We start from the raw sequence: 17,672 nt of genomic DNA, 5'->3' as shown, positions 1-17,672 counted from the left end.
GCTTCTGAATCCCTCCTTCAGGCCACCCCCCCCACCCCCAGCCTTCCCCCAACACGTGAAGGGCCGCTCCTCTCAGAAGCAAAGTGGGGCGCTGCCACTCTGCTGCTGATCTGAACCAGCAAGAGGCTGGTGGGGGCCTCCATACCCAGTTTGAGGTTCTGTTTCAAACCTCAGTTTCTTGTAGCCCCCAAGGGGAGAGGAGTGAGGGCCCCAGGGCCATAGTGGGGGGCACGTAAGGGCTCACTTCCTGGTCACTAAGCATTGATGGCTCCCAGGAGAGGTTCTTGGCGCCTGACTTGATTTCCTTCTGCCGCCCTGTAAGACGGTCCCCTGGCTGCAGAAGAATTGAACCCGCAGCCTTCCCCCCAGCCCTCCTTGTCCCACCGAGTCATGGCTCTCTCTGACCCATGCCCCGGCCTCAGCCCTAGAACGTCAAGAACGGAGGCCACCACGCCCGGGATTCCCACTGCGGGCAAGAGCTTCACTCCGAAGGCACCACATGTATCCCTCCTGCAGAGCTCAGGAAACTGAGGCTCAGGCGAGGCGAGTCTCCCAGCTGTGCCAGGCCCAGAGTAGAACCAGATGCCTTGGCTCTTGCCAGCCTCCTGGTCTAGGGCACTCCGGGCAAAGCAAACTCCCGGCACAGTGCCTGGATCCAATTTCACTTCACCTTCTGGTCAGCTCTCCGGCAGCTCAGGAGCACCTGTCTACTCTGTCCCCGGCACTCAGCAGAGCTTGTGTCGTCCTCCACCTCCTCTTTCAAGCACTGGCTTTCCTCGGTTGACTTTAAAACGTTCAGCTCCCTTGGGGCACCTGGGTGGCTTAGTCAGTTAAGGGTCCGACTCTTGAAGGGTCACGAGTTCAAGCCCGTCTCTTCCCCCCGCGCCCCCACCCCTTGGGCTCTTTGCTGCATGTGAAGCCTACTTAAAAAAAAAAAAAAAAAAAAAAAAGTTCAGCCCCCCAGAGTTCTGGCTTGGCTTGGGGTCCACTGTGGCCCTGAGGCATCTTCATTTCAGCAGAAATGCCTCAAAAATAATGATAGGAAGCAGTTTGGGGAGGCTGGCCTCTTCATCCTTGACTCCTTGGTGGTCCTTAAGGGGCCCTCTTCCCACCTTCCCAGTCACCTTGGGCCAGGTTCCCAACCATTCTGAGCCTTAGTCCCCCATCTGTAAAATGGGAATGAAGTCAGGCCAGTGCACCATGCCTCTGCTAGACTTCTCTGGCATCCCACAGAGCCTGGGAGCCTGGACAGAGAATTAGGGGTCTGTGTGTAGACCCAGCCCCCTCCTGGCGCCTGAGGTTATTTCCGCATTTTTGCTGCCGGAGGTGAGGTGAGGGAGGAAGCACAAAGATTCGCCCGGGGCAGAGTAGGTAGGGTGGGGCAAGGAGCCGTTGATGAACGAGCTCACAAGCAGCTAAGGTGCCTAGCAGCCTGGAACTAGGAAGTCCTTGTGGGACGTGGCCCACAAAATATTCACCCACCCTCATTCTAGCTCCTGGGCTCAGTGCCTGGGATGGGGTAGGAGCCAGGGAGTGGCTGGAACAGAGCAGGGTAATTTCCAGAGCCCCAAACCACGGATTGTTCCCAGAGCCAGAGACCTCAGAACCAACCTCTCATTTAAGACTCTGAGTTTAGCCTTGGGGACCTTCCAGGTACCTGATGAAGAAGATTAAGGCTGATCCTCCCCGGGGGCTTGGAGGTAGATCTGTGCACCTGACCACCCACTATGTGCCAAACCTGTGTGAGCGTTCAGAGGCTCGACTTACACTTTACAGAGGAAGAAACTGAGTCCCAGAAGGTTTAGAAGGGTTCCCCAGGGTCGCCTGGCTGGCTCAGTTGGTGGAGCATGAGACTCCTGGTCTCAGGGTGGTGATTTCAAGCCCCACATTGAGGATAGACTTGAAAGAAAAGAAAGAAAGAAAGAAAGAAAGAAAGAAAGAAAGAAAGAAAGAAAGAAAGAAAGAAAAGAGAAAGAAAAGGAAGGAAAGAAAGGAAGGAAGAAAGAAAAGAAAGAAAGAAAGAAAAAAAAAGAAAGGAAGAAAGGGAGAAAGAAAGAAAAGGAAGGAGGTAAGGAAAAAAGAAAGAGAAGGGAAAGAAGGAAGAAAGAAGGAAAAAGAAAGAAAGAAGGAAAGAGAAAGAAAAGAAAGAAAAAGAAGGAAAAGGAAGGAAGGAAAGGAAAGAGGGAAGAAAGAAAGAAACAGAAAAGAAAGGAAGGAAGAAAGAAAGAAGAAAGAAAGGAAAGGAAGGAGGGAAAGAAAGAAAAGAAGAGAAAAGAAAAGAAAAAAGAGAAAGAGTTCCCCAGCTGGCTGGGTTGCAGCCATTCCCTATATACCGAGGGCCTTTAGAGTCCCGAAGCAAGAGTGGGGGCGGGGAGGGCCCCACCCGGGCTGTAACTTTGGCTGTAGAACTTCAGACAAGGGCGCCTCCCGCTTCCCACGGAGCACTCACGTGGTTCGCCAAGTCCTCCAGGTCTCCCGAGAGGCAGGTGTTTACCATCTGGGATAACGGGGAGACCTCCGGAGAGGGGCTGGGGCTGAGGCCACACCCCCTTGTCCCTAACCATCCCCTCCCTGCTCCCTCGGTGAGTTTTCCCTCCAGTGTTATTTTTTTCCGTGCTCTTGGCGAGCAGGACGGAGAACCGAGCTTCCCAGCTACGGCTCCTCGAGCTCAGTGGAAACCACCGGCCGCTACTATCCACAGCAGCACGTCGAGTGTAGAGGCAGACTTGTTAAAAGGCAAAATTCGGCAGGAATAAATCCGAAGACCTAAACGGCTTTATTAATGATTCATGAATTGGGCAGCGTCCCATCTTAGCAGATAGAAAGGAGCTCCGGGGAGCTGTACAAAATGGAAGGCTTTTATAGGCAGAAGTGGGGGAAGAGAAAGGCAGTTCCCAGCAAAGAGTGGATTGTTTCAGGCAAGTTTACCTTCCTTTGCGAGAAAGCAGAGGAGGGGCATCTAGGAGGCAGATTATCTCACAAGTGCTGACCAGCTAATTCCAGATTGACGGGGTAAAGGTCCCACTCCTGGGCGGGGCGGAAACCGCGATTAGATTAGGTATTAAGTCTTGGCTTGTTGATATGGGGCTTAGCACAAGTGACTCCATTTTGGGCGTGTTTCTCTTTTTACAGACTCCAACGTCCAGGTCCGCACCCCTATTTCAAACCCCGACTCCTCAAATTCAGGGGCAACCCCCACCAGCTCCACAAATCTAGGGTTGGAGCCCATCTCCTCCCCACAACCAGAAACGGCCACCCACCCCAGTTCTGGCTCCCCGGGTTCAGAGCTTACCCCTACCTCCCACTCGAGCCCCCCAAGCTCCCCCACCTTGACCTTGCATTGGAGCTCCACTTCTCCCAGCTCGAGACCAGAGCCCTCTTCCATGCCCTCAGTCAGCACTGACGGGACCTCTGTGTCCTCTGGCTCGGGTGAGTACTGGAGGTTTGGGGGTTGGGGAAATGGTTGGGGGTAGCAGGCTGCAGTTCTGGGATTAGCCACCAGGGAGAGACACAGACCTGAGAATGTGTGGATCAGGGCTTCTTACTCTACCGGGTATCACCTAAAGCCGCTCAGACCTTCTTTCTTCTATGCACATTTATTAAGCACCTAGTGTGTATCAGGTCCTGTGAGACACAGCTTTGTTGGGAGACAGGTTATAAGTAAATTATTGATTTGTTTATAAAAGAACAAGATAAGCACGATAAGGGGTCAGAATGTGAATACAAGTGTATTGAAATTTGTTTTAAACTTTTAACTGTTAAGTAATCTCTACCCCCAGTGTGGGGCTCAAACTCACGACCCGGAGATCAAGAGTCCCGTACTAGGATTGACATTTTTAGTTTTTAAAAATGTATTTATTTTGAGAAAGAGAGGAGGAGCAGGGAGAGGGGCAGAGAGAGAGAGGGAGAGAGAGAGAATCCTAGCAGGCTCTGTGCTGTCAGCCCAGAGCCGGATGTGGGGCTTGAACTCACAGACCATGAGATCATGACCTGAGCCAAAATCAAGAGTCAGATGCTTAACCGACTGAGCCATCCAGGCACCCCTAGGATTGAATTAAGAAAAAAAATTTTTTTTTTCTTTTTTAACATTTATTTCTTTTTGAGAGACAGAGTGTGAGGCGGGGGAGGGGCAGAGAGAAAGAGAGAGAGAGCGAGACACAGAATCCAAAGCAGGCTCCAGGCTCCGAGCCGTCAGCACAGAGCCCGACGCGGGGCTTGAACTCATGACCTGTGAGATTATCACCTGAGCGGAAGTCGGACGCTCAACCGACTGAGCCACCCAGGCGCCCCTAGGATTGAAATTTTTAAAGAACGGTTAGCAAATGTCTCAGTTTAAAGGAGGTGAAGGAGGCAGTCACACAGGTATCTAGCCGGAGAGCAGCCCGGGTAGCTGGCACGGCCCATGCAAAGGTCCTGAGGTAGGACTGTGCCTGGCGCATCTGAGGGCCAGTGACAGGGTTGGGACCGACCGAGTGAGTGGGGTGGATGAGTGGGGATACTGGTGGCAGCAGGGAGGGTAGGGTATTTGCAGAGCATGGCCAGACAGGGCCCTGGGGGTTCAGTAGAAGCCAAGCATTTCTAGGGGGTCTAGAAAAAAAAAAAAAAACCGTCATTCAGAACAGTGTGTTGTCTCAAATGTCCAAAGAACAGCGTGACACAAAGTGTAATGACCTGCCTGAAGTCCTAGGATGGAAACCAGCCTCACAAAGGCTCAAATTTTGCAGGCATCATCAGAACGTCGCTGCATTTGGGAACAGAATCCTAGATTTGCTTTTTCTCAATTGGCAAGAACTCCTGAGAGTCCCCAACGAGGGCAGCAAAAAACACAGAGCACTGAATGAGTTCCTTATAGACAAATGATTTTCAAAAGGGAAAGGAGAAAATCGTGCTTTAAAAAAAGTTACAGGGGCGCCTGCGTGGCTCAGTTGGTTGAGCGTCCAACTTCCGCTCAGGTCACGATCTCATGGTTTGGGAGTTCGAGCCCCGCGTCTGGCTCTGTGCTGACAGTTCAGAGCCCGCGGCCTGTTTCAGATTCTGTGTCTCCCTCTTTCTCTGCCCCTCCCCTGCTCACGCTCTGTCTCTCTCTCTTAAAAATAAATGAGCATTAAAAAACATTGTTTAAAGGGGCGCCTGGGTGGCGCAGTCGGTTAAGCGTCTGACTTCAGCCAGGTCACGATCTCGCGGTCCGTGAGTTCGAGCCCCGCATCGGGCTCTGGGCTGATGGCTCAGAGCCTGGAGCCTGCGTCCGATTCTGTGTCTCCCTCTCTCTCTGCCCCTCCCCTGTTCATGCTCTGTCTCTCTCTGTCCCAAAAATAAATAAACGTTGAAAAAAAAAATTAAAAAAAAACATTGTTTAAAAACTATATTAAAAAAAAAAAAGTTACAGCAGCAGGGCGCCTGGGTGGCTCAGTCGGTTGAGCGTCCGACTCTTGATGTGTGCTCCGGTCATGGGTCTCTCAGTTTGAGAGTTCAAGCCCCGAGTCGGGCTCTGCGGTGACAGTGCAGAGCCTGCTTGGGGTTCTCTTTCTCTCTCTCTCTCTCTCTCTCTCTCTCTGCCCCTCCCATGCGCGCTCTCTCTCTCTCAAAATAAATAAATAAACTTAAAAGAAAGTCGCAGCAGCAACAGGAGAGGGAAGTGAGCACGGCTTCCTGGAAGGGATGTAGAAACACCCAGTGGGTGTTTCAGCCTTGGGAGGGGTGGGGTCCAGGGCTGACTCAGGCCTCCTCCCCTCAGCTCCAGGGGACACTGGGGCCCCCGAGTTGCACAGGAACCCAGGCGTGGTGGTGGCTGTGTGTCTGCTGGTGTCCGTCTTGCTCATCGGGTCTGTGCTAATGGCTGTGAGGCGTGGCCACCGTGGTGTGTCTGAGTTCTAGAAGCTGGATGAGATGTCCACGGTGAGGTGGGGGCTGGGCTGGAGGGATTGCCCTCCCAAGTCCCTGCTGCAGACCCTGCTCGTGCCTGAACGTTCTCTCGTGTGTGTTCCTCCCCCAGGAGACAGCGAGCCAAAGGTCCTCCTTTGCCCATCACCCACCAGAGTGATCTCCGTGGGGCCAAGGGAGAAGGGGGCTTGGACGGGGTAGAGCACCTGCGGAGGGGCTAGGCTTGCCAGAATAAAGCCTTTGTGTTCCTCTGTGGCCTCCCGAGTCATGGACTGCTGTGACAAACGCTTCTGAGTGTCTACTATGTGCTGGGGTCATAGTGGGGACCATTTCTCCACCCTCTTGGGGCCCACAGTCTCAAATATGGGGACAGACAATAGCCAGGGAATCAAATGACATCACTTCAGGTGGCGAAGAGGGTCACGGAGTCACAGACTGGGGTTGTGGCCAAATCACAAGGGCCCTTGCGTCCAGGTTTCCTGAGAGGGCGGTGAGGGGTGGTGGGAAGGAGCCACCCTGGAGAAAGCTGGGAGGGGATCCCAGGAAACAGGCACAGCAAATGCAAATGTCCTGCGGTAGGAAGAACTCGCGACGTTTGGGAAACAACACGGAAGTAAGTGAAGTCGGAGTAGGATAAGGGAGACGTGAGTGGGGGGCCGCGCTGGCTGTGCGAAGGAGTGTGTGTCTTAGAATGGAAAGATTTTACCAGCTCAGACCAGCTTTACATCACGGGGGAGTTTCCAGCCAGGAAGTTCTTCCAGTCTTGAGGCGGACAAAGCAGCTCTCCAGGAGGCAGGCACGGCCTGTGCAAAGGCTTGGGGGCAGGAAGGCACCAGAAGCACGCAGACAACATGGAGGCACAATGGCTCCCCCACCTCGGCCCTGCTTCCTGAGCCTGGGCCCCACTCTCTCCTCCCATTGTGCAGGAGGGAAAACGGTCCAGGGAGCGGCAGGCCTGGGGCTGGGACCTTTGGTGGGTCAGTGGGTTCTTCCTGCTTCCACCGACCCCATCCCCAGGACCATCCGGGCTTCTCTAGCCAGAGTGGGATATGGAGGCTCCAGGCTATGCCTCGGCCAGGACTCCGGCCTGGAGCTGCCCCCTCAAGGCTGGATTTACCCTTCTGTGAAATGGGTGGTGACAGAGGTGGGAGGTCAGAGGTGGGAGGTCAAGGTCACACAGCACGGGGGGGGGGGTGAAGCCTGCCCCGGGGACAGGGTCATGCTCTAATGATTTTTGGGGGCAGAGGGACGGCAGGGCCTCCCCGGCAGGCGGCTGTTCTGGTGACACATTAACCTGCAGTAGCTCGAGAGGTGACAGAACCACACAAACCCCTTTCCTCTGGCCACAGCCCCTCCCACCCAACCCCAGGGTTGGGGGGGGGTGCTGGTTCCACTGAAGCTCCAGTCCCCGCTGTTTGTGAAGAGGGCATTGACCAGAGAGGGTCATCGATCTGCCTAGAGTGGCACAGCGTGGTGACCAGCTTTCCTGGAGCCTCCAGGGACCCCCCAGAGGGCCACCCCCAAACTCCTGAGGCCACACCTCATGGGCTATGCTGTGCAACATGTGTCCCAGACCCTGAGCGGGTAAAATCTTTCCATCTTACTCAAATCTGCACCTCTGTCTGTCTCTCCTCTCTGTCTCTCCCTATCTGTCTCTTTTTGTCTCTGTGTGTCTCTCCCTTTCTTTCTCTCTTTCTCTTTCTTTGGCTCTTCATGTTTCCATCTCTCTGTCCCTCTTACAAACACAGGAACAATTAAACCTAACACCCCACCCTCCCTGAGCCTACCTCCCCCTTCACACACACATACACTTGGTCACACTCCATGTTGGGAACCCCCCCCACTGTCCCCCGTCACTCTGCCTGCCACCCTCTGGCTCTGTCCTCAGGGTGGTATATGGGTGTGTCCTGTCTGAGCCTGGCACTCAGACAGTTAAGGGGTTCCGCCGGGATGGGGGGGGGACCCTGAGCCGCCCACTTGGGCAGGTCCAGTCCTCCCTTCCTCCGCTCCCAGGGAGGTCACGGGACTCAGGCAGGACTCAGCGGTGGCAGTGAGTGCCAGGCCTGCCCGGGGCCTAGCAGGGCCTTGTGTGAGTTTGGGGAGTTCTCAGCCAGCGGACTTGGGTCCCTGAATCCATCAGAGCTGGGCTGGGAGCCGAATGGTCCCCCATGGGGCCCGGGGCCAGGGGACTTCTTCCCGAAGGTCCTTATGCTCCAAGGCTGCTGACCCTGGCACGGAGGGAGCAGGAGGCTTGGGGAGTGTGCGTCGGCGTCGGGGCCTGCTGTCCCTGGATAGGGGCCCCCGCAGAGTTCTGGGGGGGTGTCCCACACTGGCACCTGTGGTGTGGCCCGGGCTACCTTGATTGAGTATCTGCGGGCTCTGAGAGAGGGTACAGGGTGTGGGATGAGCCCCCTGTCTGGGGGGAGTCTCGCAGGGGTACGGCTGGGCTCTCGGGGCCTCAGGGATCTCACCTCTGTCTCCCCGGGCTCAGAGATGCCTGCAGGATGAGGCGCAGCGGGACAGCACTGTCCTTCCTGCTCAGTGAGGTGAGTGGGGGCTGGGGGCTGGGGGGCGGGCTGTCCAGGCCGTCGGGGAGGGGGTCACAGTATGTCCCCTACTGGAAACACCCAGAGTTGCCTGGGGGAAACCGAGGCCCAGAGAGGTCACTAGGAGTCTGGGATGCAATCCAGGTGTCCAGCCCAGGGCCACAGCCAGTGCCTTTGGGAGCAGGAGACCAGTAGAGGAGGAGGGAGCAGCAGGGAGCCTTGGGGTCTGGATGCGAGGTTTTGACTGCCCAGGGAAAGGAGGCCTGGGTGCCCTCAGTCCAGGGAGGGTAGGAGGTCACACCTTAGGGACGGGGCCAACGACCTCATTCTGGGAAACTGAGGTAGTACGCAGAGAACCCAGCACGGGCTGACTTTGAGTCCCAGACTGATCACCAAGGCCTGAGTGACTGAGAAACTGGAACTCTGTTTGCTTATGTTAAAAAAAAGGGCGGGGGCTAAAATTGTGTGGTTTGAGAGAGGTCCCCTGTGGTTTGAGCTGGTCCCCTGCAGCAGGCAAGGTCCCGCATGCCGTAACTCATTTATCCGCAGCCCAGCTGTCTATGCAAGGAGAATAAGGATGAGGGTAGTCCCAGTTTGCAGATGAGGAAACTGAGGCACAGAGAGGCTATCCCTCCCTCAAAGTGAGTGGCCAACTGAGATTTCAACCTGGGCCTTCGGGACCCTTGTCTGCACCCTGAACCCCACTGCTGAGCCCCCCAATGTTTCTGCCACCCAAGATCCTCCTGTTCCTCCTTTTTTTTTTTTAATGTTTTTATTTATTTTTGAGACGGAGAGAGACAGAGAATGAGCAGGGGAGGGGCAGAGAGAGAGGGAGACACAGAATCCGAAGCAGGCTCCAGGCTCTGAGCTGTCAGCGCAGGACTGTGAGATCATGACCTGAGCTGAAGTCGGACGCTTAACCAACTGAGCCACCCAGACACCCCCTCCCGTTCCTCCTTTTTAACGTGGTGTGTGGGAAGGCCCTGGTCAGGCCCCAGCGAGCCCTGGCAGCCAGCTCCTTCTCTGAGCCACACCTTCTTCCTCTGTGCAGAGGGGACCCCCCCCCGTGTTCCCCCAAAGCACACAATTTACAGCATCAGTCATTCTACCTGCACATGGAACATCTACTATGCTTTGGGCCCAGCTTTGGGCATGGGGGACGTGGAGGCTCACAGGCTGGGGAGTTGGGTGTCCAACTAACAAAAAGAATGGGATTTGGGGATGGGTCAGTGGGAATGACACTGCAGGCTGGGCAGGAAGGGCATCTCCCAGGAGGTGACATTTAAGTTGAATAAATGAAAACAAGCAGCCAGCCTTGAGGGAGAGCTGGGGGAAGGGCGTTCCCTGCAGAGGGCAGAGCACGTGTAAAGGTCCTGAGGCAGGTTTAGGTGGGGTTGGGGCCAGCTGAGCTACGGGGAGATGGAGGAAGGTGAGAGGCAGCTGTGGGTAGGGCCTGGGGCAGGTGGGGTCCCAGGGGCTTCTGAGAATTTGCTCTAGGGGTGCTGGGAACCACGGGACAGTAGGGAGCAGGCGAGAGACAGATTTAGGGTTTGTCTTAGAGGCAGGACTCGGGGCTTGCAGCCAGGGCTGGCTCATATCGAGATCTTGGGCACAGGCGAGAAAGACAGCTTCTCGGCCTCCCTCCAAGCCCTTCCCCCTCCTCCCCCGAGGCTTTCTGTCCGCTTGCCAGCCTCTCAACAGGGAAAGCAATTAGTCTGGAGTGGCAGTTTGATTCATGCTGCGGCTGAGAGGCCAGGAGGACCGTCCCCTCTCCAGCCTACAGCTCTGAGAGTGCCCCACTCTTGCCCCAGCCCTGGTCCAGACGGGGGAAGGTCAACCACTCCCCACAGGGCCTGTCTTTCCTGTTTTACCCTAAAACCAGCCTGGCCCCCCACAAGCCCAGACCCAAACATCCAGCCGCCTCCACTGGCTTCCCCTGGGAGGGTCACATGATATTTAAACCAAGCCCTAATTATCATACTCCCCACCCCACCCCCACCCCCGCCAATCTTCCCCATCCAGGTGGCCCCACCCACCCAGGTAACTATGTGGCTATTAGTTATCCGGTAAAGGACTGGTCACCCATCATAATCATGACGTACCTTTGAATCTCCTTGAACATCCATGGCCATGGCCCATCCTTCAGCCTCCAAAACATATCCCAAATCCACCCGTGGGCCCCACCATGATCCTGACCTACTGAGATGCTGCCCCAGCCTTTACCCTGCCCCCGACGTCCCTTTGCCCTGAGATCAACACAGGAGGCTTCTTAAAATGATAAAGCAACTCACATCCCTCAGAAGTTCTCAGTCCACTCCCATAACCAACTCCCAACTCCTCATCCCACCCCCGAGCCTCTGTATCAACTCCCACCCACTCATCTCCCACACTCCACTCCAGCCCCTCTGATGTTCCTCAAACCCACCAGCTCAGTCGTACCTCAGGGGCTTTGCACATGCTGTTCCCTGTGCCTGGTATGCTTTTGCTCTAGCTTTCTCCTGGATAGCTCCTTCTTCGTTCAGATCTCAGTTCAAAGTTGCCTCTTCAGAGAGGCCCCTAACTACGCCTGAGCAACATTATCCGTCCCCCTCACCCCACCACTCTCCAAGCTATGACACAGTTTCATTTTCTTTCTAGCACAATGGGAACTTTTCTTTTTTTTTTTTGGAATGAATAAATGAGTGAGTATGAATGTGGGCAGGTGGTTTCTCCATCTGGAACTGAGCTTCCCCAAGAAGAAAATGGGCAGGTGACATCCCAGTGGGCTTCCTGTTCTGGGAGGGGCCCAATGCATCCACACACCCCACCCTCTGCTTTCCCTGCACATCCTCCCGGCTACCACAAAACCTCCCAGGGGAGGCCTAGCGCTGAACACTTAGATTTCTACATTAGAATTCAGGTGCTCCTGGGAGAGGGTTATGCTCATATGGGGTTGGAAGTGAGGGGACCGGTTAAGTATCCTGGGTCCTAGAAGGATCATATCTGTGCAAAGAGCTTAGTGGGGCTGGGGGGGGGAACTGAGCAGCCCCTGGCTCTGTGACTCTCAGCCAGTCATTTCCTCTTCCTCCGTGAAGAAATAAATGCCCTGCAGAAACATGGCTTATAGAGGCGCAACTGATGTGTGTTCCTCGTACCTTCTTTCCTGCTTCCCCTTGCCCTAGCTCTGGCCCTGATGTGCCATATTGTCTTGGACCTCAGTTTTCCTATGTGCATGTCTGATTGTCGAGATAGACTAATTGATGAGGCTTAGTGGCAGAGCAGGAGAAGGCTGGGCTGCCCCTCTGAGCTCCACCTCTCCCACATCCCATTTACTCCTTTGATCCCCCAGCGCGTGAGTGTGTGCGCACACACACACACACACACACACCCAAGGCTGTGAATTCCAAGACCTGGAGTCAGCACCACTGACAGGTCTCAGACTGTGACTGGAACATGTGGGCCTGTCCTTTTATTATCAACACCGCCAAATGATTGGTATCACTTTCATCCCATTTCACAGATGGGAACACTAAGGCATGCTTTCCTCTACACCACGTGGCATGGGGTGAAGCCAGTTCTGTTGGGCTGGAAAGCTCACCCTTGCTGATTCATCAGTTCGTTCTGATTCTGTTTGATTTTCAAATGTCTCAAGTGTTTCCTCAGGACATGCTTGCCAACACCCTCTCATCTAATTTCCCCCTGTTCAGTTCTTCCTTCAGGAAATGAGGCACCACAGCTCCGGATTCAGGATTTATTTGCCAACAGCAAACGTGGGCATTTTCTTCACCTCTGAGCCTCAGTTTCCTTGTTTGTAAAATGAGGATGATGGGGAGGGGGTGCCTGGCTGGCACATGCGATCAGCATGCGATCTCGATCTCCGGGTTGTGAATTTGGGTCTAGAGACCCACATTGGGTCTAGAGATTATTTTAAAAAATAAAATCTCTAAAAAATTTTTTTCAAATAAAATGAGGATAATGGTCTATATACTAGCCCTGTTGTGCCCTTGTGAACTAACCCGTGAGGGATCCTTAGAACAGCACCTATGTGCAGTGAGTGTGCAAGAAAGGTTAGCTATTGGCATTGTTGTTGTTATTCACTTGTCCATGTGCGGCATGTTTTATTTTTATGTTTTAATAAAAAATATAATATGATAGAAAATCACTAGAGTATTCTTAAATAGCAGTATATATTATAGAATGTTATCAATAATAAATATACTATGTGCTAATTGATTAATAAATAAATATTGCTGCAACGCCCGCTGTGGGCCAGGACCACTCATATTCTGCGGGTCTGAGATCCACACGCCCATTTCATGGATGAGGAAACTTAGACTCAGAGATGTAAATTCACTCAGGGAGAAAGTAGGACTGAGATACGGCTCTCTGGTCTAGTCCAGGAATCTGGGTGAGGGCATCTCAGACTCTCCTCACGGTTCCCTGGGCCCCGGAGAGGCACCTTGCCTGGGAACTTGCTGACGTCTCACCACTGTCTCCCCAGCGGGTCCGAGAGTCGGTGGATTCTGGCTTGGCTCCCATGAGCCCGCTTGGCAGTGGTCTCGTCCGGAGAAGATTCTCAGGGACCCCATTGCTGCCGCCACTGTCGAGCCGCCTTGGAACCCCTGGAGAGGGTGAGCCCAGTGCCCGTGTGGTGTTCACCATCGAGGCTCGAGGAACAGAGCAAAGCCACAGTCCAGGCCCAAGCAGGTGAGGAGGCAGATGGGGATGAAGGGGGCCAGTCTCAGGAGAGACAGAATGCCTCGTCTAGCTGAACCTTTCTCTAACCTGTTCAGAAAACATTTGTTAAGTACCTGCTATGTGTCAGGCCCTGTATCGGTAACACAGCCACGGGCAAACGGGCTCACAGGCTGCTGATGGAGAGAGACTCATACCAGTTGGAGAGATCAGAGCGCCACGGGAGTCCAGAGGAGGTTTCTGACCCTGCACTGGGGGGTACGGGGTGAGGAAAGGACCACTTGGAAGAAGTGGCATCTGAGTTTCGCATGAAGGATTCAGCGAAGTCAGCCACAGAAGGGCAGGGAAGCATACGCCAGTTAGAAGGAACAGAATGTGCAAAGCACATCTCAAGAAGACCAGGTGTGCGCAGAGCTGAACACAGATCAGTGTAATTGGAGGGTGGGAGGGGAGCCTGCGGCTGTTGGCAGGGGCTGGACCACATAAGACCTCATGGTGTGCAACGGGGAGCCATGGGTGGGTTTTCAAGTGAGTGAGTTGATCAGATTGGCACTTAAAAAATTCTCTGTGACTACTGAGTAGAATTGTCAAGGGCAGAGGTAGAAGCAGCAAGAGCCCAATGAAGAGGCCTGGGCAGTTCTGGGCAGGAGATGGTGGTACGTGGACCAAGGTGGAGCCATGGGCTGGAGAGAAGTAGGCAGATACAGAAGTTATTTACGAGGTAGACAAACCAGGCATTGTTGGACACCAGCAGGAGTAAAAGAGTAGGGGGACGGACTGGTGTGGACAGCTCCTAGTCTTTGACCCTTCGCAGGTGACATCCCTTTCCACCCTCCCAACAATGCCAGGATGTAGGACACGAACATTATCCCCACTTTCCAGAATAGAAAACAGGCTGGGGGGCGGGGTGGAGTGACAGCCAGCCAGTGGGAGAACCCATGTTCCCTGCCAATGGACCAAGTTATCTCCTACTATCAGCTCTAGAGGGCAGGGGGCTGAGAGGAAGGGCAATGACTGAGCCATGAAAGTAAAGTACATAGAAGAGTTGTTTGTGCTGAACCCAGTCTGTTTGGCTCTCGGGCCCAAACGTTTCCCATTTCTCCAACCTGGGGACACAACTAGGGTAGAGGGTGGTCTCCATGAGAAATATCCTTGAAATGGCCTTCTGAGATCATGGCTCTTCCTGCCCCCAAATCTACTGCACTGAGTGGCCCCAAATGCATCCCTGCCCCAGCCCAGAGACTGCACCCACCAGCCCGGCCCTGCTCTTGTCCCTGTCTACTTCTGTTAACCATAATAGAAAATGTTCTCACCCTCCCTCTGCCACTTACCAGGAAATTACTCCTGGGATTAGGATGTCTGGTGGGTAGGGCCTTGAGTTTCTAGAACTGGGGAAGGGAGGGGCAGGCCTGGGATTTGAGGGCAGGAATCATGGCTGTGAGGTGGGGCCCAAGGCATAGTGGGACGAATGAGATCCCACCATTTCCGCCGAGGGTCTAGGCGTTGGTGTGGCTATAAAAGCGTGCCCCTCTCTACCCACCTCCGCTGTTGTCAGCCCCGACTAGACGCAGTTTCTGTGTGCCCACCCCAGGGATGGGAGGGCCCTGTTACAGCCCTCCCCATTTCTCTGCCCTTCCCGAATCCCTGCCCTGTGTGAGTAGGGGCTTCAGGGCTCCCAGGAGACCCCATCTAGGACTGAACTGCTAATCCTACCTTCCTGAGCTTGACAGAGAAACACCATCTGTGCCTACTTCTGAAGACCAGAGCCCTTGACTCTGCTTCCAGACTCCTCCTTGCTACAGTCATTGGGGAGGGTTGAGGACCCGCCGCTGCTCAGCTTTCAGCACCTCCTGGGCGGACGACGCCCTGGTGTGGAGGTGTTCCTGAACCCCTGTCTCTGCGCTTTCCTGCAGCTAGCTCCTCGCATCTCATCCACCCGGAGTCCCCGAATCTACCTTCCCTTTCAGCACCAGGAGAAGGGACAGAGCCTTAGCGCTGGGGATCTCCAGAGCCCCTGTCTCCCAGCTCTCCATTCGGCAGCAACAGGGAGGACAATCTCTGTCTTCACTCCAAGCTCATGTCTTGACCCTTTTTCACTCGGCACTAGAGGGGAGGACAGCAAACCATTTTCTGCTCTCGGGGTATCCCCAGCCCCTGTTTCCAACCCCCACCCCCAAGTTCTTCTTTCCGTGCTGTCCTTCAGCACCATCTGGGCAAGGACAGCTCCTTGGTGTCAGCCCCACCTTGAGTCCCTGTTTCTACCTTCTCCCGCCTCAGCACCTCCGGCGCGGACAGCTGCTCGCTGTCGCCTCCACCCCCGGTCCTGGCCCGACCCGGGCGGGCGCAGATACTCCTCGTTCTCGGGGCTCCCGTGCCCTGCTCTCTCTGCTCCCTGCTCTCCCTGCCGCCTTCTTCTGGCGCATGGAGACCCCAGGGGTCCAAGAAGGGGAGGAGGCATCCAGCGAGCTGAGTCGCGTTCGCAGCCGCCAAGGCATAGCCAGACCCCCGAAGCACTTGTGGCGTCAGCCCCGGCGCCCCATCCGCATCCAGCAGCGCTTCTACTCGGACCCGGACAAGTCCGCGGGCCGCAGTGAGCGGGACCGGAGCCCGCGGCCCGGGCTCGAGAAGTCGCTGCGCTCCTGGCCCACCTCCTTCTACAGGCGGTAGGTGGGCGGGGGCAGGGCACTCCCAAGGCGTGGGGGAGGGGCGCGCGGGGCCTGGCGGGAGTGGGGGAGGGTCCTCGCTTCTCCAGGGGCGGGGGTCTCTGCTGCTTGGCTTGAGGCCGGTTCTTCGGAGGAAAAAGCTGCTCTTTATGTGGGTTGGAGCTGGAGGGTTTGCTTATGGGTTTGTGACTGGTTGCGTTAAGGTGCAGTTGCATCTGAGTGTGTGTCTGAGTCTGAGCAGTTGCACCCGCGTGTACTCCGACCTGTTGTGCGTGTCCAGAGCCAGCTGTGTCTGTGGCTGACCGGATGCGTTTGGGTGTGCGTACATCGCTGCGTACGTGCCTATGTGTTTCCCCTTGTGGTGCCCATGGGTGTGTGACTGAGGGTGATCTCACTCCGACCCAGCTGGGTGTCCGAGGGTCCTCCAGATCTTGGAATGTCCTGGGACGTTTCTGGGGTTGGTGGTCACCGTGAGTATCTGAGGGCACCTTGGGGAGTGTGTATGAGAGGACCAGGGCAGGCTATCCACAGCGCTGGGGGAAGGAGCTTCTCTATGGTTTGTCTGGCCACCCCTCTCCACCCTGCCCCCTGTGACCTGGGGAGGAGAAGAGCCTCTTGGGGAGACTGAACACAGCATGCTTTTTCCACATCCAAAGGGATGGGGTGGAGATGGGGGGAGGGGTAAAGAGGGAGGGCTGCTGCTCCTTTTTCATATAAACCAAGGGGGGTGGCAGGCAGGGGAATAAGACAGACAGAAAACAAACAGAGAGGTAAAGCAGGGGCCTTAGAGGGACCAGAGATGGGAGTCTCAGGGCTAGAAGTCTGAGGAGGTGGAGGGTTGAGAAGCAGGATCTAGAAACCCCAGGCCTTCCTTGAATGGGAGGGGGAGCCACTTGACTCTAGGCCAGATCTAGAGTCCTGGGTTTGAGGCCAGGCAGGGTGACGTCAGATGAGTTGCTTTCCTCTCTGGATCTTGATTTTCATTTTTCCCACTTTGGCCCATGGACCTCCTGGGGCCACTAACTTCTTACTTGGCCGACAAGCCTGGACTAACACTCCCAGCCTGGTCCTCTAGCAGCCCTGGGAGACATCTGGGGCAGATGGGCCCCATGGCCCAGAGGATTTGGAGCTGTTCCCAGGTGACCCAGCAGGCCCCATGCCCCCACCAGCCCCCGCCCCCCCATCCCTCAGCTCCTCCTGTCCCCACTCCCAGTGACTCATGATTTTCCATCTTCAAGAAAGAACAAACAGACGGGTTTGGGCCCATCTAGGGGGAGACTCCAAGTGGCTCCGGAAGGCAGGGGACTGTGTTCCCGTGAGTGTGTGTGCATGTGCACGTGCATATATATGCCGGTGTGTGGGGGAGGGTCTCAGCCCTCGGGGAAGCTGGGTTCAAGGCTAACCTGCTCTGTGGTCCCGAAAAAGTGGCAGGGCTTCTTTGAACAACAGTGTTGACAGTGAGATGCAAACACGAATCTGTACTTTCTACATTTTGTCTTGAACTTTCTGTGTGGGAGCCTCGTCCCCAGCTCTGGCTGTCCTCCCCACTGCCCCAGGCAGATCATGTGGTCTGGGAGGATGCTAGCATCTGGTTCAGCAAGCGTTTATTAAGCACCTACTATGTGCCAGGCGCCAGTACTATGTACTGGAGACTCAGCCGTGGGTAAACAGGTGCTGACAGGCTGATGGTGGAGATACTCACACCAGGGGGAAATAGCACAGAGTGACCTGTGTTGCCATGGGGAGAGGTCAGGGTGCCAGGGGAGCTCAGAGGAGGCTTCTGATCCAGCACGGGGCAGGCAGGGGGTGAGAAAAGATGGTTTGGAACAGGTGGCATCTAAGCTTAAACTGAAGGATGAGGAGAATTTAGCCAGCGAGAATGAAGGGAAGGATATGCCAAGCAGAATGA

Source organism: Lynx rufus, unplaced genomic scaffold (assembly GCF_022079265.1).
Source record: "Lynx rufus isolate CCGP_SWC_20201006 ecotype Redwood Valley unplaced genomic scaffold, mLynRuf1.p SCAF_4, whole genome shotgun sequence".
Lineage (NCBI taxonomy): Eukaryota > Metazoa > Chordata > Mammalia > Carnivora > Felidae > Lynx > Lynx rufus.
Note: the sequence above shows the minus strand (reverse complement) of the source record.